The sequence below is a fragment of the Talpa occidentalis genome, unplaced genomic scaffold (assembly GCF_014898055.3).
Source record: "Talpa occidentalis isolate TD23 unplaced genomic scaffold, MPIMG_talOcc4v2.1 talOcc4.7, whole genome shotgun sequence".
NCBI classification, from domain to species: Eukaryota; Metazoa; Chordata; class Mammalia; order Eulipotyphla; family Talpidae; genus Talpa; species Talpa occidentalis.
In genome coordinates this window covers 110636966-110654854 of record NW_023605083.1, presented here as the reverse complement: position 1 = coordinate 110654854, position 17889 = coordinate 110636966, and the positions used below count along the sequence as shown (strand labels likewise).

Below are 17889 nucleotides of genomic sequence, written 5' to 3'. Positions count from 1 at the left end.
TCTGTACCTCCAGTGCCCAGCAGAAAGATGAGCATTTTTTTGCCTTCACTTACCTTGGCTTTCCTTCTTTTGATATTGGGTGTTGTTCGGCTCTCTCTGTCTGTCTCTCTCTCAAACCTCTCCCTACCCCACCATTTACAAACATCCATACATATCCATGACACAGAGGAACGCTCAGTTACACTTACATTTGTTTCTGTATATCTTTTGTCCGCCAGTTGTCTACTATCTGTGGATCTATCCACACTTCTAAAAGATTATTAGAAGAGTCAACAATGCTAATCAGAAGGCTTATCAAAAACTTGAGCTTTGACAGCAGAGAAAACTGGGATCCTATCCACTATACCACTTATTAACACTATGGCATAATTTTAAGGTACTTAACCTCTCTGAGACTTTATTTCTTGATTATAAAATGGGAAACAATGATACCTACTTTGCAGAGTCACTGAAATGATTAAATGACACAATGAATCATTTAACAAAGTGCACGGCACGTAATAGTACCTACCATATGCAGAGAATTTATTTTCAGTAATAATAAACATATAGCAGGAAATTTGAAGTCATGAAAATCCATTCATAATTTTGCAGATTAAAAAGGTAAATTGTCAAATGTATTTACAACATGCTCCCATTTTTATTAAAACACACACAGACAGGCACATGCACAACTGGAAGGATATACATGAAAGTTTAGACATGATGGTATGGCTAGAATTAGGATGATTTTTGCTTGATTACATTTTACTTTGCTCATCTGCAGTTGGCTGTATATCATTTCACTTATCTATAATTCCTGCAGTTTATATAATACATAGTAACTACTTCTGTAATAATAAGAAAATCTATCAAGGAAAAGGATTAGTGAATCATTTTTCCAAGACAAAAATCTCACTGACTAGAGAGGCCCCTGGACATCAGCGCCCGGAGCGGTGTGCCCCTTACCTGAATGTGGGCACAGCTTTCCACCAAATTCTTCTCTTTGCAGCTACTCTGAAGGATCTGTGACAATAGAAAGGAACAGTGGTATGAACCTCAAGGAAATCTTCTAAACTATTAGTGAGTTAACTGAGAATGCTGCCATCTACAATCCTTGGTTTTTGTATTTTTGGACCAGCAGATGCACTGTGCTAACAGTTGGAATGAGCCTGTGCCTCACAGTGTAAAGTTGTTGGTAGATGGGAAAGCAGACTTGAGGGATGGGGAGGGTCTGATTCAGTTACTATGTACATAGTCTATACATATGCATACTATAGACATAGTAACAGCACACAAAACCAATTATTTTCATGGGGTCTGATTCAGCAGATCAATAATTTGAATAATTAATATGTGACTTCCTTAACTACACAGTCACATGAGTTCACATTGACCAAAGGTCTTCAGGTAATGTGGCCTGAGTGAGGAAGATTGTACAAACTTAAATATCCACTTCCCACCAGGAGTCTGGTGGGTGGAAGAAAGGAATAAGGATCATTTCTTAAGCTGGTAAAAGTGTTTTCAGAATTCTGAGTTCATCGGTGGAGTTGCTGGTAACCCATACTTTGTTTAGTATATACTTTGGGGATTTTCATTTAAGTTACACACCCTGAGACCCATTGGTAAGTCAACAACTGTCTAGGTGAATTGATGGAGAGAACTGGTATGCTGGGACTTGGCAAGCTGATGTCACTGCATATTGGACTCCTGAAGCCACTGAAGCTCCACAGGTGGCAGCTAGGTCTTTACCCAACATTTGCTGGGCCCAGGCAAGAATATAGAGAAATGTGCTATGTCTAAATAATTAAAACTTAAAATAAACTAACAAATGTTTGGATAAAATACATTCCAACTCACTCCTTTAACAAATATAGCTTCATTACACAAAACCAATTATTTTTATGACATAATCACAAAACATCTGCAAGACTGTGACTTTTATATGACTGAAAGACAGTAAAATATTCATTAGCAAAAATAACTGAATGTGGGGCCTCCCCAGAGGCAGAGCGGGTTGAGCACAGCGCTATAAAGCTGTCTGCAGCCTCTGCAGCATGGGTTTGATTCCCAGCCGGCCAGGGAGATTCCCACATGGTGCAGCAGACCTCTCCTGTAGCATCCATTGCTTCCCTCAGCAGTGCTTTCGGTCTGTCTGACTGTTCTGCTCCCCATTCTGTCTCTGGGGAATCCTCTCACCCTCCAGAGCCTCTGGCCTGAACCCCAGCTATTGTATAAATAAAAAATAAATCTTTAAAAAAACATAACTGAATGTAATTATTATTGCAGATGTAAAAGCCATGACTGTTAATTTCAAATTCCATGATTTTTTTTCCTGCTGGTGGTCCATCCCTCCACCCATCCATCCAACCACACACCCACCCACTCATTATGCATTATTTTCCAGGACTTTTGACATATATGAGTTTTATAATAGTTAAATAAAGTGAATTATAATACTTTTGCTCATATTTTTTGATATAATCTAAGTAAACTGAATCACTAGATAAGATTTACTTCTAAGTATGTTGTGCATGATTTCTTATTTTAAAACATTAAAGATCTCATTCTGTTTTCTCCATTCTACTTGGTGCTCATTTGATGCATTCTTCAATGTATATTACATATTGAACATTTTTGTATCACATTTTGAAATCATACATATGAAACCTAGAAAATTTCCATTGTTTTCTGTGAATATTGAGCTGCCATTGCCACAAAATTATTATTATACTTGATTAAATATTAGACACTAATATTTTATAAGAACATCACATGTCACATATGGACATCATTTGTCTCTGTTGAATACAGTTTTTTTGTTTTGCAGTTTATTCGGTCTTTAAAAAAAGCAATTCCAGTAGTTGTATATGCATATTTTGTGTGCGAGTAATGTTTCACTTTAGTCAAGAACCTAAGTGTTTCCAGACACAAACACTTTCAATGGTCAAACTTGATCTTGGGGATCAGTTGTAAAACTGTCACAGTGATAACAAAATACTTGGTTTTTGGACATAGGACACAAAAACATACATAAGCCATTTTTATAATTTATTTCTCCATCTAAGATAATTTTGCTATAAAATTAAATACTAAATTTTCTGTCATGTTCATCCAATGGAAAATTGTAATCATTAATTTGAACTGGATTGCATTTTGCTAGGAACATATTTACACTGTCAGAATGATGTGACAGTCATTTTTCAGGATCACTATCTAATAAGCATAGTAAAGCTCCAGAGGTTTTTGATTTTCACATCCAATTTCAGCTTTTATAAATGCAATTTTCCTCCTATGCTAAAGGACAGGCCAGAATTGCATTTGGCTTTCTGAGTTACGACTTTGTTACGAATAATTCTTTCGTTGTTCTTACTGTCTTAAACAATTATTAAGTCTTCATTTAGTGAAGCATATTAAATTGAAGGATTTCATTTAATCTTTTCAAATAGTGGTTCTGAAGATTTTTTTGTTCATTTTCATGTTCTTATTATTGAAGCTTTTATTAAATAAGTAATTTGTGACATCCTGTCTGCAAATTTATGTGGCTCATGATCAGCAGAAGTCTGCTAATTTTCAGATTTTAAAAATTTAAGCAGACTTTTTGCAAACCACTTGCTATTTCCTTTTTCTTCAGTCTTTTTCTCCTCTGAGTTCCATTTTTATATTTTCTATTTCTATATTATCTTAATTCATTTTTAAAATTATTTGAATAAAGCTGAAATTTATATTTAAAGTTCTGGGAAATTTATATTTTATTAAAATTACAGAATTCATAATTTTAGTATTGTGTTTCTAGTAGCCATCATATTGGTCCATCTAGTTGCTAATTGATACGATGTTTCATGAATGTTGCATCTAGAATTACATATCCAGATTTAAGAGTAATATGATTAGTTAATGTTAAAAAAAAATCCTTATCTGTCACTTACAACTGTTGTGAATCCCAGACCACTGGGAAATGGTGCCTTGTTATTCATGAGTCTGTTGCAAACATGCTATCAGAGAGGGAGAATTTGACAAGTGAATTGATGTGTTGTTTTTTTTTTTTTCCTTAAGTGTTTCCTTCTTGCACTCTGAAGCAGTCATTAGCCCTAGCAGCAGCACAACTTACAAATCTGGCCATTTGGTCTCAGTCCCTTTTTGTTTAAAGGACATAGAGTTAGAAATGTAAAAATGCAATTTTCTTGGAGCCCAAACAATGTTAAATCACAAGAACAAAGGTTTCGGGCTTCTTGGGAGTGTTGTGTCAGCACATAGTGCCAAATCCTAACTGACGGGCATCTTATTGTATTCTTATTATACCTGTCTGTTGGGTTTGTGACAAGTGGGGTTCTTCAAACCTCACCGTCCAGGCCCCTTTTGTCTGCGTTAAGTGCACTGGTGGCCATTTTGGGTCATGTCTTAGAAACTATAAAGAGACCTATGGAGAGTAGGATCTCCGGCAGACCAGAAACTAGGAGAAATGAGCCATTTCAGATAAGATTTGGCAGAGAAGACACAGACAGATTTACCATGAGGCTAGTGAAGTTTATGCTTCAAGGTCCTTATTTATAAGCACAGATTTGCCAAGAATCATGCCTAATTTTATAGTCTTTTTTCTTAAAGATGGTCCCCAATCCATAAAACTTAACAAGAAATTAAGGCAGGATACCAGGATCCAAACCAGGCAGGTGCAGGGGAGTTCTAGAAAGATTGCTCCCAGCGTAGTCCTGAGGTACCCAGTGGTGATCAGAGGCAACTGAGCAATTGATTGGGCAGCAGAAGGTCTGGGTCAACCCAGTCAGTTTTCACAGTGATGTCAGTTTCATTCAAGTCTCTAGAGCAATGCTGGTCAACAGAAATACAATGCAAGCTGAAGTATAATTTTTAATTCTTCAATAGCTACATTTAGACAAGTAAAAATAAACACATTAGGGCCTCCCCGGTGGCTCAGCGGTTGAACGCTGGGTTGCGATGCTGCCCACAGCCTCTGAGGCGCCGGTTGGATCCCTGGCTGCTCCCCGGCCACTGGAGGAGGGTCCCACATGGCGCGCAGACCTCTCCTGATGCCCGCTGCTCCCCTCAGCAGTGTACTTCGGTCCTTCTGCCTGCTCTGCTCCCTGCTCTGGCTCTGGTGAATTCTCTCACCCTCCCGTGCTTCTGACTGTACCCAGTGCTTGTATAAATAAATAAATAAATCTTTAAAATAAATAAATAAATAAATAAACACATTAAAGTAATATTGTAATATATTTTTTGTAATCCAATGTACCCAAACTATTAGTAAAGTTATTAAAATCTGATATGTGTTTTCCACTGGTCCAGCCCTCAATTCAGAGTACCCACATTTCAATTGCTCCACGGCTTACAGGTGGCTAGTGTTGGGCAGCACAGCTCCAGATAATCCCTCTGTCTCTACCTACCAGTCAGTGCTACTGGGTGCTGCATTAGTTTCCTATTGTTGCCATAATAAATCACCCCAGACTTAGTGGCATAAGACAACAGAGATTTTTCTCTTACTGTTCTGGAGGTCAGAAGTCCAAAATGGGTCTAATGGGTTAAAATTAAAATGTTGATCAGGCTGCCTTCTCTCTGAAGAGAGTGTTTTCTAGCCTTATGGCCCATATCACTTTGACCTCTGCTTCCATAGCCACCTCTTCTCTGACTCTGACTCTCCTGCAATCCTCTTATTAGGGCCCTTGTGATTACAATGGGACATATAGATAATCCAGCATCATCTTCCCATCTCAAAATCTTAATTTAATGGCATCTGCCAAGTCCCCTTTACCATGTAAGGAAAGCATATTCACACATTTGGCAGTTTAAGATGTGGACATCTTTGGGGGGCATTACTTAGCCTATCACAGGTGCTTAGAAGAGACTGAGACTTTAGAGAAAGATGTTAGGACCTCTAGCCAAAGCAGGTTCAGGGTAAGAAGGAATGACTCCATCTTGTCCAGGGTGAGAGCAAGGAAATTCCATAGGAATAAAACGAGTGGAAACAGAAGGTGTTGAATCTTAAGGCGGAAACCTGGCTTAAGGTCTTCCCAATCAGCAGACTCCCTGTTTTTGTTTGTTTGTTTGTTTCCATTTAGGAAACTTTTCGCAGTTATCAGTCACAGAATTGAGCTTCTCTAAGAAGCATATTCATACTACACCACTTCCCCCCATTGTTTGTGATGGATACATACCTCCTCAGTGCACAAGTCACAGACAACTCTCATGATGTACTCAGTGGTAGAGTGGATCAGTGGAAAATTAAAATACTCACTGAATGAAAAAAACATATCTTTCATTTCCTCAAAGGAATACTATTAAAATGTGAGTGTGCACCTGCCAAAGGATTTACCACTAAACAAGTCAGAGACACTGTCAGAAATATATCCTAAGATAAAAAGATGGTAAAACCTGTAATTGCCTACAACAACAAAGGTGTGCTGCTCTGACTTCTATAAAACCAGTTTAAATGATTATACAGGGCGTCCCTGTTGGTGCAAGGGGTTAAAACACAACCTATGAAGCTATCTGCAGCCTCTGCAGCATGAATGGGGAAGTTTACTTGTTCATACACTCAGATTGAAGAAATGGTGACCTCTCCTTTGAGCCCCAATTTTCCTCCTGTACTTTTGCTTCCCCAGCTACTCCCACCATTGTGTGAGGTCTCCTTCCTATAATAAATTCCTTATCCCATAATTTGTAGCATTCTTGCTTCCCTGTTTTAAAATTCCTCTGTCTAGTAAGACTCTAGTGAGTTGTGTTTTGGATCTTCATCTAAAGATGCCCAATAGGGCCTCCCCGGTGGTGCAGCGGTTGAGCACTGAGTTGCGAAGCTGCCCACAGCCTCTGCAGTGCTGGTTCGATCCCTGGCTGCTCCCTGGCCACCAGAGGAGGGTCCCGCATGGCGCGCAGACCTCTCCTGCCACCCACTGCTCCTCTCAGCAGTGTACTTTGGTCCTTCTGCCTGCTCTGCTTCCCGCTCTGGCTCTGGTGAATTCTCTCACCCTCCCGTGCTTCTGACTGTACCCAGTGCTCGTATAAATAAATAAATAAATAAATAAATAAATCATTAAAAAAATAAATAAATAAAGATGCCCAATAATATCCTGGTGGTTGGTTGTAAGGTTTGCAGTAAAATGCAAAAAAGATCTTAAAGAATTTAAGTGTGGTATCAGATTCTGTGAGGGCCTATGCTATTGATTTGTTAGCCTATTGCTATTGATTACATGCCATGTAATCTCTCCATTTGTTTAGCAATTATTTTATGTCTTTCAACAAAGGCTTCAAGTTTTCTCCATCAAAGTTTTGACCATGTTGTTTAGACTTATTTCTACATACCTTGTATACTTTGGTCCTACTGTAAATGATATTTTTTAAGTTAAATTTTCTCATTGTTTGCTATGGTTGGGGACACCCAGTATAATAATAATGTAGTTGTCTCCATCTTTCACCTCCTTTGCTCCTAATCAATACATTTTTCTCTTCCCACCCCTTCATTCTTGTCTTAGAATATCTAAAAACAAAAATGGTATCCACTCTTTCAATTAAATTAGGCAATTTTGAGCACAGTAAGTATTTTCCTAGTTAAGGTATCAAAAAATACATCCTGGCCAGGGAGCTACCCACATGGTGCAGCAGACCTCTCCTGACTCGCCCACTGCTCCCCTCAGCAGTGTATTTCAGTCAATCCACCTGTTCTGTTTCCCACTCTGTCTCTGGTGAATCCTCTCACCCCCCCACACCACTGGCCTGTACCCCAGTTCTTTATGCATAAATAAATAAATCTTTTTAAAAAACTGATTATACGAGGGAGTCCAATGAGCTACAGAGCACATGAAAGTGCTATTGGATCACACATTTGAATTAGAGCCTAATTTGATGGGTCTAATGTGGGCAATGAGAATCTTGTTCAACTTGTTAGAGTTTAGGATGCCTCATGTGCAATGATTGATGACCCAGCATACCTCACAGATGCGGAGGCATTTAAAACTATGTCCATGGGTCAGTTGATCACATCCAGTGATCAATACTATTATTGGTAATGATGGTCATCCCAGCCAACCTGGTCTAGACCATTGAAGGACCAAGGCACAATGGAAGTGGGGGGGGGGTGGGAGCTGGCACTTGACACATCCACCAGGGTTGGCCCTGAGAAGGCAGCTTATAGATGTGGGTGCTGGGAGGTTGTCGAGTTTGGCAGGCAGAACAAGGAACCCGGGAGCAGAGCAACTGGTGATAAGCAGTTGTGTTGGGGGCACCAGATCATCTGATAGGATGAGAGGTGGAAAGAGGGTAGCAACAGAGAGGGTAACAAATTCACACCCTCAGCATTCTTAGATGCCACAGTCACCACTTAAAATGCTTTTGAGTGACCTTACAGATTTGTGACATGTAGTCATTTGTTATTTTGCCAAGTATTTTGCCAAGTATCTCAAACACCTGAGCATGTGGGAACTGGCTGAGCAAATGACACGCATTCTGTCTCACCATGACTTTGTGGTTCTTTGCTTATGGTTGGCTAAGCAGAATCCTTCCTTAAGTGATAACAGAATAACAATAAGCACAATATTTTTTTTCTTTGGAAAAGAAAGCTGCTGATGCTGGTGTTAAATGAAAAGAGAATTTCAGTGAGAAAATGAGATATAGCTGAATGTTGAACTCGGCTATGCTGGGCATAAAGGGATGAACAGGTCCACTTGTACTCTATAAAAAAAAAGAAACTGAAGCAACTGTTTGAATGTGGCACATACTCAAACTCAAGGGAGAGTTTAAATTTTTGTGAAAGTTGGAAAGGAGGTGAATATGTGGGTTTAGACACCAAAAACAGGTGACCCTTTGCTTCTGGAGAATGAGTCACCTGTACAAACACCATAGGATTCAAGAAGGCTTGGAAGAGTATTACTCAAGCCTGCCAGGGGTTTGTTGCAATTGGAAATGAAACTTGTAGGAGCTGATTATCAGGGAAGCATGTTAGTAGGTAGCAACCGTTGCACCTGGCGGGAGTTCAGAGGTACAACCTGGGTGAGGCTTGACAAAGGCCAAAGCAAGACAAGGATTTCATCCTAGGAGGCCTAGAGAGAATATTCAGCAGATAATCATAAGGCACTTTTGGCTCCAGGAGAAGGGCAGAGAACCGAGGACAGGGCAAGAAGTCAAAGCTGCCCTCAGAGGAAACTTTTTTTTTTTTTTTTCATTTTAAAAAGTTTTTATTCTGTGTTTTTAAATTCTTTAAAATGTTACTACTGTACACAAGAATTTAGCATCTTTTCTTTTACGGATAATTACCTATTTGAGCGCTGCTTAAGGGTCAAATTTGGTAAATTGTATTTTCCTACCTAGTTACTCATCTCATGTAGGTTTCCCAATGTATTTGCATAGATGTCTACAAAGTCTCAGTTAAAAAATTCTTTTTTTTTTTTTTTTAAATATTAAATTTTATTTTTATAACTTTGTACCATGTCTCCAAGTATCAGGCTAAGCGTCCTTAGTTTTCCTTTCTACAGTTAAAATTGGTCCTAAAAATTTTGACAGGGCCAAGTTGACAGATTTGGGAGGAGGATTGAGGCTCTTGGTATAAAGATGAGGGCTCAGAGCTAGGAACCTGGGAGGGTGAGTGTAGGGTCAGGAAGACCACAGGGCAGGTTTTCTTTGATCCCATGCAGACCGGGTAAAGGAGGAGTCAGAGACCTCAGTGGTTTTGCAGGTTTTTATTGGGGTTTACCAGGCATATGGCAGGCAGGGATGCTGGGGGGCTGGGAGGCTGGCAGGCCTCCCAGCCCCCAGCACATCCTCACTCTATCTGGGCTCTGTGGCGTTCTCTCCGCTTCTCTGGTCTTCTGTTCGTTCTGCGGCTTCTCGGTTTCTGCTGTTGTCCCCGTGACACCGCCCTTAAAAGCACAGTCTTAGCCCAGGTGAATCCCATCTACCTATGCCACATCCTATTCCAGGTACCCGCCATCGGGCATGCATTCAGGACCTCAAGGATCCATCATCTATCCTGATGGCGGGAGGGCAGAAAAGCCTGACATTTTCTTTACCCTACAGTGAGCAAAAAGGGTCAATACGAGCTACTGGAGCCTCAGGGTCAGTCAGATCGTTGCAGAATCCTACAAGTCAGGGCTGTGGCATCTGCTTCTTTCCTGGAACTTAAGTTCTTAATATGTGGCTGTCCGGATAAAATTTATAACAATTTGAACTGTCGATTTGAACAACTTGAGATCTACATTTCCCAAAATCCCCTCCTCTTTATGCTTTCCAGGTAGGTGTTGACCAAAAGATGAATGTGCACAAGGTGGGGAATGTAGAGGTGAAGCAGCAGCATTGTACTCTGAAGGTGCTCTGGCTAGAAGTGGTCACCAAAAGATGCAGGTTCCCTGGGTTCCCACTCTCCTGTGGTCCTGATCCAGCGCTTTTTATAACTGCTGACCCTATTATCCGGCAGCAGCCCCCACTCACCATCAGATGATAGTGATTACCAAAGGAAGTAGTTACCGAGAGGCACAAAAGAGACCTGCCATGAGCCTCACCTCGCCACCCCATTTTGGTCTGGATGTGCTTATTAGCTTCTCAGATTGATGAAATGGTGACCTCTCCTCTGAGCCCCAATTTTCCTCCTGTACTTTTGCTTCCCCAGCAACTCCCACCATTGAGTAAGGTCTCCTTCCTATAATAAATTCCTTATTCCATAATTTGTAGCATTTCTGTTTCCCTGTTTTAAAAATCCTCTGACTTTGTCGCTAGTAGCCTGTGGAGACCCATGGGATATTCAAGCACAGAAGCTTCCACCTGCCTACTTGTAACAATTATTTGTTTAAAGAAAAGGAAAGCCACACTGAACTAATTTAAGAAAAAGAAGGGGGAAGTTTACTGTCTGATACACTCAACCATGAAAGTGAAGAGGTTATTGGAGCCAGTGGTTCAAAAACTATTGGCCTCTAATCTCTCTTGCTCTTTTCCTGTTAGTTTTATTCTCTCTTTTGGGAAAGATTCAACAGTTGGGCTTGGGTCATGTGTCTACCACCTGGTACTGGCAGGACCAGAGGAGTGAGGCATTAGAACCACTGCAGCCTGGGTCACTTTAGAGCCAATCAAGCCTGTGTCACTTCCATGGCTTGAGGTTGAGTCTATTATCACAGGAAAATGTAGCATAATTGTGGCCTCTGGGAGTGATGTTATGAGCCACAAAACTACCTCCATTTACATCGAATATATCCCATTTAGTAAAATTAAATTAGGCAATTTTGAGCACAGTATTTTCCTAGTTAAGGTATCTAAAAATATATCCAGTGGCTAGAAGACACAAATCAATAGTATAGGCCCTCACAGAATCTGATACTATACTTAAATTCTTTAAGATCTTTTTGCATTTTACTGCAAACCTTACAACCAACCACCAGGATATTACTGGGCATCTTTAGATGGAGATCCAAAACACATCTCCCTAGAGTCTTACTAAGACAGACAGAAGACATTCTGATAATGAATGAGTGGGTACCATTTTTGTTTTTAGATATTCTAAGAAGAGAATGAAGGGGTGGAAAGAGAAAAATGTATTGATTAGAAGTAAAGGAGGTGAAAGATGGAGACAACTACATTATTATTACACTGGGTGTCCCCAACCATAAACATGCCATGTAATCTCTCCATTTGTTTAGCAATTATTTTATGTCTTTCAACAAAGGCCTCAAGTTTTCTCCATCAAAGCCTTGGCCATGCTATTTAGACTTACTCCTAACACCTTGTATACTTTGGTCCTACCGTAAATGATATTTTTTAAGTTAAATTTTCTCATTGTTTTCTATTGGTGTATAGAAAACTTTTTTTTTAATGTCATGTCTGGGAACATTAGAAAAACTTTTCATTAGTTCTAAGGGTTTGTTGGGAGAGGCTCTTGAATATCATATATTATTTCCTATTCTCACATAAAATTTAATTTTCCGTGGGTGAAAAATCCAAATAAATATGAATCTAGCACCATAATACCCCATATTAATTTCTCCTGCTTTTACAATTAATATTTATTTAACTCTTACTGAAAATCATAAGGTCCATGGAAATATTTTGCAAAGTGTGCTCCATCAATCAAGAGATGGTTTTCATATTTTATATTAGATGCTTTTCTTGGAGATTCACAGAGGCCCTAAGAAGTCCTACAAGAAATCTCTGTAATGTGGCTAAATCCTGCATTCCAAACTTATTTTATCATGGGATCCCTTTCTATAAGCAATATCTTCCAACCCTTGAGGGATTATTTTTTTTTTAAAGATTTTATTTATTTATGCATACAAGAGCTGGGGTACAGGCCAGAGATGCAAGGGGGTGAGAGGATTCACCAGAGACAGAGTGGGGAGCAGAACAGGCAGACTGACTGAAATACACTGCTGAAGGGAGCAGCGGGCAAGACAGGAGAGGTCTGCCTCGCCATGTGGGTTTCTCTCTGGCCAGCCAGGGATCGAACTCATGCTGCAGAGGCTGCGGATTGCTTCATAGTGAGGTGCTTAACCCCTTGCGCCACCAGGGAGGCCCCTGAGGAATTACTTTTTAAAAAAGATTTATTTATATTTATTTATGCATACAAGAAATGGGGCATAGGCCAGTGGTGCGGGGTGCAGGCAGGTGAGACGCTTCATCAGAGGCAGAGTAGGGAGCAGAACAGGCGGAACTACTGAAATACACTGCTGAGGGGAGCAGTGGCTGGGGATTGAACTCATGCCGCAGTGGCTGGGGATAGCTTATTATTGCTGAGACTTTAAACCCTGTGATACCATGGAGGCCCCCGAGGAATTACTTTTTATAAAGAGAACACGTGGAAAATGATGCTCACAGGAAACCGCGAAGATTAGTTAACTCCAGGATTTTCTCAAAGAATCTAGTGTTTCTCACTATATATCCTATAGAAGTCAAGCTGGATAGGACAAGGCTCTACTGGACTTCCTTTTCTACTTGCTAGTCTTTAGCAATGACTGCCTATGAGTTAATGCCAGCATTAAAAAAGAAAGAAAAATACCCACATTACATCTCATGAGACTACCCACTACTTTTGTTCTTCAGCAAAGGCCCAAAGCTGGTCACAGTAAGAGATGGTCCTTGTAATTCTATCAATATCTTTTGATTGGCATAGAGATGCCTTTTATTTTCTGCTTCTATTTCTATTCCTGCAAAACTGCAGGTCATCAGCTCTTATGCCAGGTTTTTTTTTCTTTCTTTCTTACATTGTACAGAACCGCAAGTGTTTATAGAAAGCTGTCCTTTCTTTGTCCTGGATTATGTACAGAGCCTGCATATTTGTCAGTACAACTAAATAAATGAAAATAGAAAAGACCCATAAGAATGAATATTATTTATTTTCCCCTAGTTAAAACAATATTATATGTGCAGAGAGCACTGTAGTTTCTTAGAGGGAAATCTTTTCCCATATATCACCTTTACTATTCTTGAAATAAACCCAGCATTGGTAAGGTTTGACTGTTTTCATGAAATACTTTGAAAAGTAACTCTCCTCACATCAACCTGGTGCTATAGATCTTTGATTTTAAATTTACAAACTGCAAAACAGATACAAATACCAGTCTTTTTGGTTCACACTGCTGCTTATGATTTGACTATAAAATATTTGACTATCATCCAGTATTCAATATAGGGTGTTGATTCAGAGATGTTTTCTGAGATCATTCTCTAATTCCAGGTGACAGGGAAGTGTTTATAAATTTATAAGGTTGTAAATTTATAAGCAAAAAACATACAAATCCACACACAACTGTTTAAGCCAAAAGTCTTCCTCCAAATGAATTATAAACTAGGCAAACTGCTACATGTGGTTTAAGATGAAAAAAGTGAAAAATTATATTTAACATACGTATAATATAGTACAAAATTTTGATATTTAAGTTATCCTCAAAGCTGTTGATTATGAATACTATCAAACATTTCCTTTCTGTTTATGCTTCTGGCTGACTGGAAGAAAGGATCAAGGCTTAAAGTGACTGGAAAATTCTCTACGTGGTTTCTTGTGACCACTTGGAGAGGGGTAAAGTCTTTTATTTGAGAGTCCAAAGACAAGATAAAAAGTCTGATTTGAAGTCAGAATCAATCTGCTTCTCTGCTAGCCACAGCTCCAATACTGCCATAAATCTCTGATGGAGGATTACCCGTGAAGAGGTTACAAATGACAGTTCTTGCTACCTTGATGTTTTGGAAAGAGCCAAGGATGTGAACTTTCATATCTGCCAAAACTCTTCGCGTCTGTGCCACGTTCTATATGGTGAATATGGTTTTTCTCCTTTGCCAGAGATTCTTACTATCATCCTGGGCAGGTGGTATCCCTTTAGGGGCTTAACATCTGTAATTTCAGAAGACTCCAGGAGGTGGTCATCCAACCTAATGAGGGCCAGCGTGTCCTCCACCTGAAACCTGAGAATAAAGACTTTCACAGAATCAGCTGCTTTTGTCAGAGCACTGACATCCTTGGTTTCTTTACAAGCCCTGATTTCTACACTTCTCAGTTTGAAGTTAAGACGTATCTTAAGTCCCTAATGTTCACAATAGGAGTAAATATCTTCATCCAGTTCTCTTTCAAGGGTGTGCGTCTGTTAGCTGAAACTGGTATTTTCCTTGTTTCTTCTTTTCCACCCAGGAAGGCATCCCTTAGAGGGGTGGGAAGATGACCTCTCTGTCACCGGGGTCTCTTCCTGTCCACACACCCAGCATCCCCATCTCCTCTGTCTGCTGATTCTTCACCCGCTGGCCACCCTTTCAGGTGACCTGGGTGCATCTGAATCTGCGCTGTGTAACTCCATCTCTGTCTCCATCCCCAGGAACTTCCAGTCCAGCAGGGCTTCCGGTTCTAACTAACACTCACCAGGCCAGGCTCTCTTGGCAAGATTTACCCTGTTGCCTGGAACATTATCTTATTTAAAGAAAATACTTCTAATTATGTAAAATTTCCTTGTATTGCTATTTCTGATCAGAGGTAACATTTACTAGATCATTTGAAAGGATAAGGATGAGTATCTATCTCATTGGGTCTCACCCTTGCATACATCAAAATCATTTGTGGAACTCTGAAAAAAATAGAAATGACAGGGCCCTGCCAGGGGCTGTCTGAATTAAAATTTCCAGGGAGAAACTTAAGCAGTAGTCCTTTTTTAAAACACTGCAGTTTATTCCGTGCATTTACTATATGACCTTTCTTTTTTAATAGGCTATTTTTCAATATGACTTTCTCTAAAGTTTTCTTCTTTGATTTAAAATAATAATACAGACTATTTGAAAAAATCAACTTCAAATTCACTTCCCAAGGAAATGTTTTTTCTGTTTGTGTCTCTAGCCCTAGTTCACGTAGAAACATTTTTTGAATTCAAATGTATCACTTATTTTAATTTTTAAAGTTTTTTTCATGCTATCACATAGTGATGATAATTGTGATTTTAGGAAATGCATAATATTCCATCCAGTATTTATTTGTATCACAATTTAGCTAATCATTACAATATTGGACATTTAAGCCATTTCTGTTTTCAGTGGCTCTAGAGAAAATGCTGATAAAGAACTTGATGTGTATGGATTTTGCTTTTCTTTTGAATTAATTCCCTTGAGATAATTTTCTGGAAATCTGGTTATTGGGTCAAAGGATAAAAACGTTTTTTATGACTCTTGTTAATGATTACTAAATTGTTTTCTAAAAGGGTGAACAAATTTGCAAAGCCATGCCTCAACTCCATGGTTAATTGCTGAGGTTTTCAGTGGGGGGTGGGGGTGCAATTTAAAAATACATGCCCTCTGAAGATGAAGGGGTTGCTAAGAGAAGACAGCCAGATGAATTTTAAGAAGAGCCCCATAATGTGATATTTTGATTAGTTATAGTAGCACAATGCTACTGTGTGTGTGGGGGGGAGTGGGCAATAGCAGAGGTCTCTTGGGAGTTCACATGACAGACAGGACAAATGACTCTAAATCTACCAGTTATATTACCTTACTTAAGAAAGGCAAGAAACCGACAAATAGCTTTGCAGCCCTGTTCAATGATCTCACCTACCATGTGCCAGTACTTCCCTTGTATTCTGTCAAATTCTCAAAATAACCTTGGGAAGTTAGATCTTACTGCCCCTACTTTTATAGAAGAGGAAAAAATGGGAAGAAAGGCTTCTCATTTACCCTTGGCTAGTAATTTACCCAAGGATCCTTCAGCAAGTCAGTACTGAAATGAGGATTTGGACCCTGTATTTTATTACCACTATACCACATTGCATTTCACACCACTGATTTCTGAAGCAACCACAGAATCTCACCAATTAGATGCCACCCAAGTCATAAATTGACTATAAAGTGGAATGTAGTAGATGCTGTAGATTAAAGATCTTGATTCTCTGCCCCTTCTCCTACCTATAGGTCTAGTGATGTTCCCCTTGAATCTGGGTTTTTCTTTCTTTCTTTTTTTTTTAAGATTTTCTTATTTATGCATACAAGAACTGGGGTATAAGAACAAGAAGATGTGGTACATATACACCATGGAATATTACTCAGCAATCAAAAAAGATAAACACATGCAGTTTGCAGCAACATGAATGGAGCCGGAAGGGATCATGCTCAGTGAAATAAGTCAGAAAGAAAAAGAAAAATACTGGATGGTCTCACTCATAGCAGGAATTTAGAAAACCTAAATAAGGGACGAGGAAAAAGACTAATTAATACAAAGTAAAAATTAAAATCAACACGCGACTATAAACCAGAGACAGACTGTGGTGGGGGAGGGAAAGGGAGAGGAATGACTAGGGTCAAAATAAGGGGTGGGGTGCAATTGCATGGGGAATATAACCAAAATGATAGTGCATACATTGTGCAAAAATGAAAAATGATGTAAGAATTATATAAAATAAAATATTAAAAAATAAAGATTTTCTTTATGCATACAAGAACTGGGGTATAGGCCAGAGGTGTGTGGGGGGGGGAGGATTCACCAGAGACAAAGTGGGGAACAGAACAGGAGGACTGACTGAAATACACTGCCGAGGGGAGCAGCAGGCGAGACAGGAGAGGTCTGCATCACTATGTGGGTGGCTCCCCAGCCAGGGATCGAACTCATGCTGCAGTGGCTGAGGACTGTTCCATAGGCTGCATCTTAACCCCTTACGCCACCAGGGGGGCCCAAATCTGGGTTTTTCTGATGACTTCTTTTGACCAACAGAATGCAGCATGGGGGATGTTGCCTGGGTCTCAGGTCTTAAGGCAGTTTCAGTTTTCATGCTCTTGGAGCCCAAAACTACTATATAGAAAGGTCCAGCTTCCATGCTGGAGATACCCCAAGGAGGGAGAAATAAATGCCTAGCCACCTGAGCTGTTTCAGACATTGCAAGTGATGCAATGGACATGGGAGTGACACCAATTTCTTGGATCCTCCAACAACATGTGCAGCAGAAACAAGCCATTCTGATGAGCTCACAATCAGTTGTTGCTTGGGTCATTTCAGTTTTGGGGTAGTTTGGTATGCAACAATAAAATAATTGAAGCAATTTATTTTGGTGACTGCCTAATGCAGAAAGAGTAGCAATGATACATTCAGTCTTCCCTCACCCTAACATAAAGAGAATGAAATTCACTGACATTTACCACCTCTCATCCCAACTCTGTACTTCTCTCTGTCACACACTGATCCCACTGCACTCAGCTTTTATATATGTACATGTCTGCCTTCCCTACAAGATTGGGGTTGTTCACCTTGGTAACCACAGCATCATACATGAGGCCTGGCACAAAATACTTGTTTAATACACTGTCATTGAATGAATCTTGTTTGCTCTTGGTTGATTAAAACACTTGAATTGGAATGGTAGCTTTTGCTTAACATTGCACAAAGTATTTTATATGGGTGATCTCATTTACCCTCACAGCAACCACATGAAGTAGCTCCTATTATTATCCATATTTTACAGATGAGGA

At 39.6% G+C, this 17889-nt stretch overlaps 1 long non-coding RNA gene and 1 pseudogene across 2 annotated transcripts in view; both read right to left on the bottom strand.

Moving 5' to 3' along the window:
• Nucleotides 1-17889, bottom strand: part of LOC119233022 (uncharacterized) — a 58495-nt gene that overhangs the window by 34555 nt on the left and 6051 nt on the right. For both annotated transcript variants that reach the window (XR_008549423.1, XR_005122229.2), the window contains exon 3: nucleotides 949-1005. This is a non-coding gene — a long non-coding RNA (uncharacterized LOC119233022). The remainder of the gene's footprint in view (nucleotides 1-948; nucleotides 1006-17889) is intronic.
• LOC119233020 (RNA-binding protein PNO1-like) lies at nucleotides 13311-14800 on the bottom strand (annotated as a pseudogene).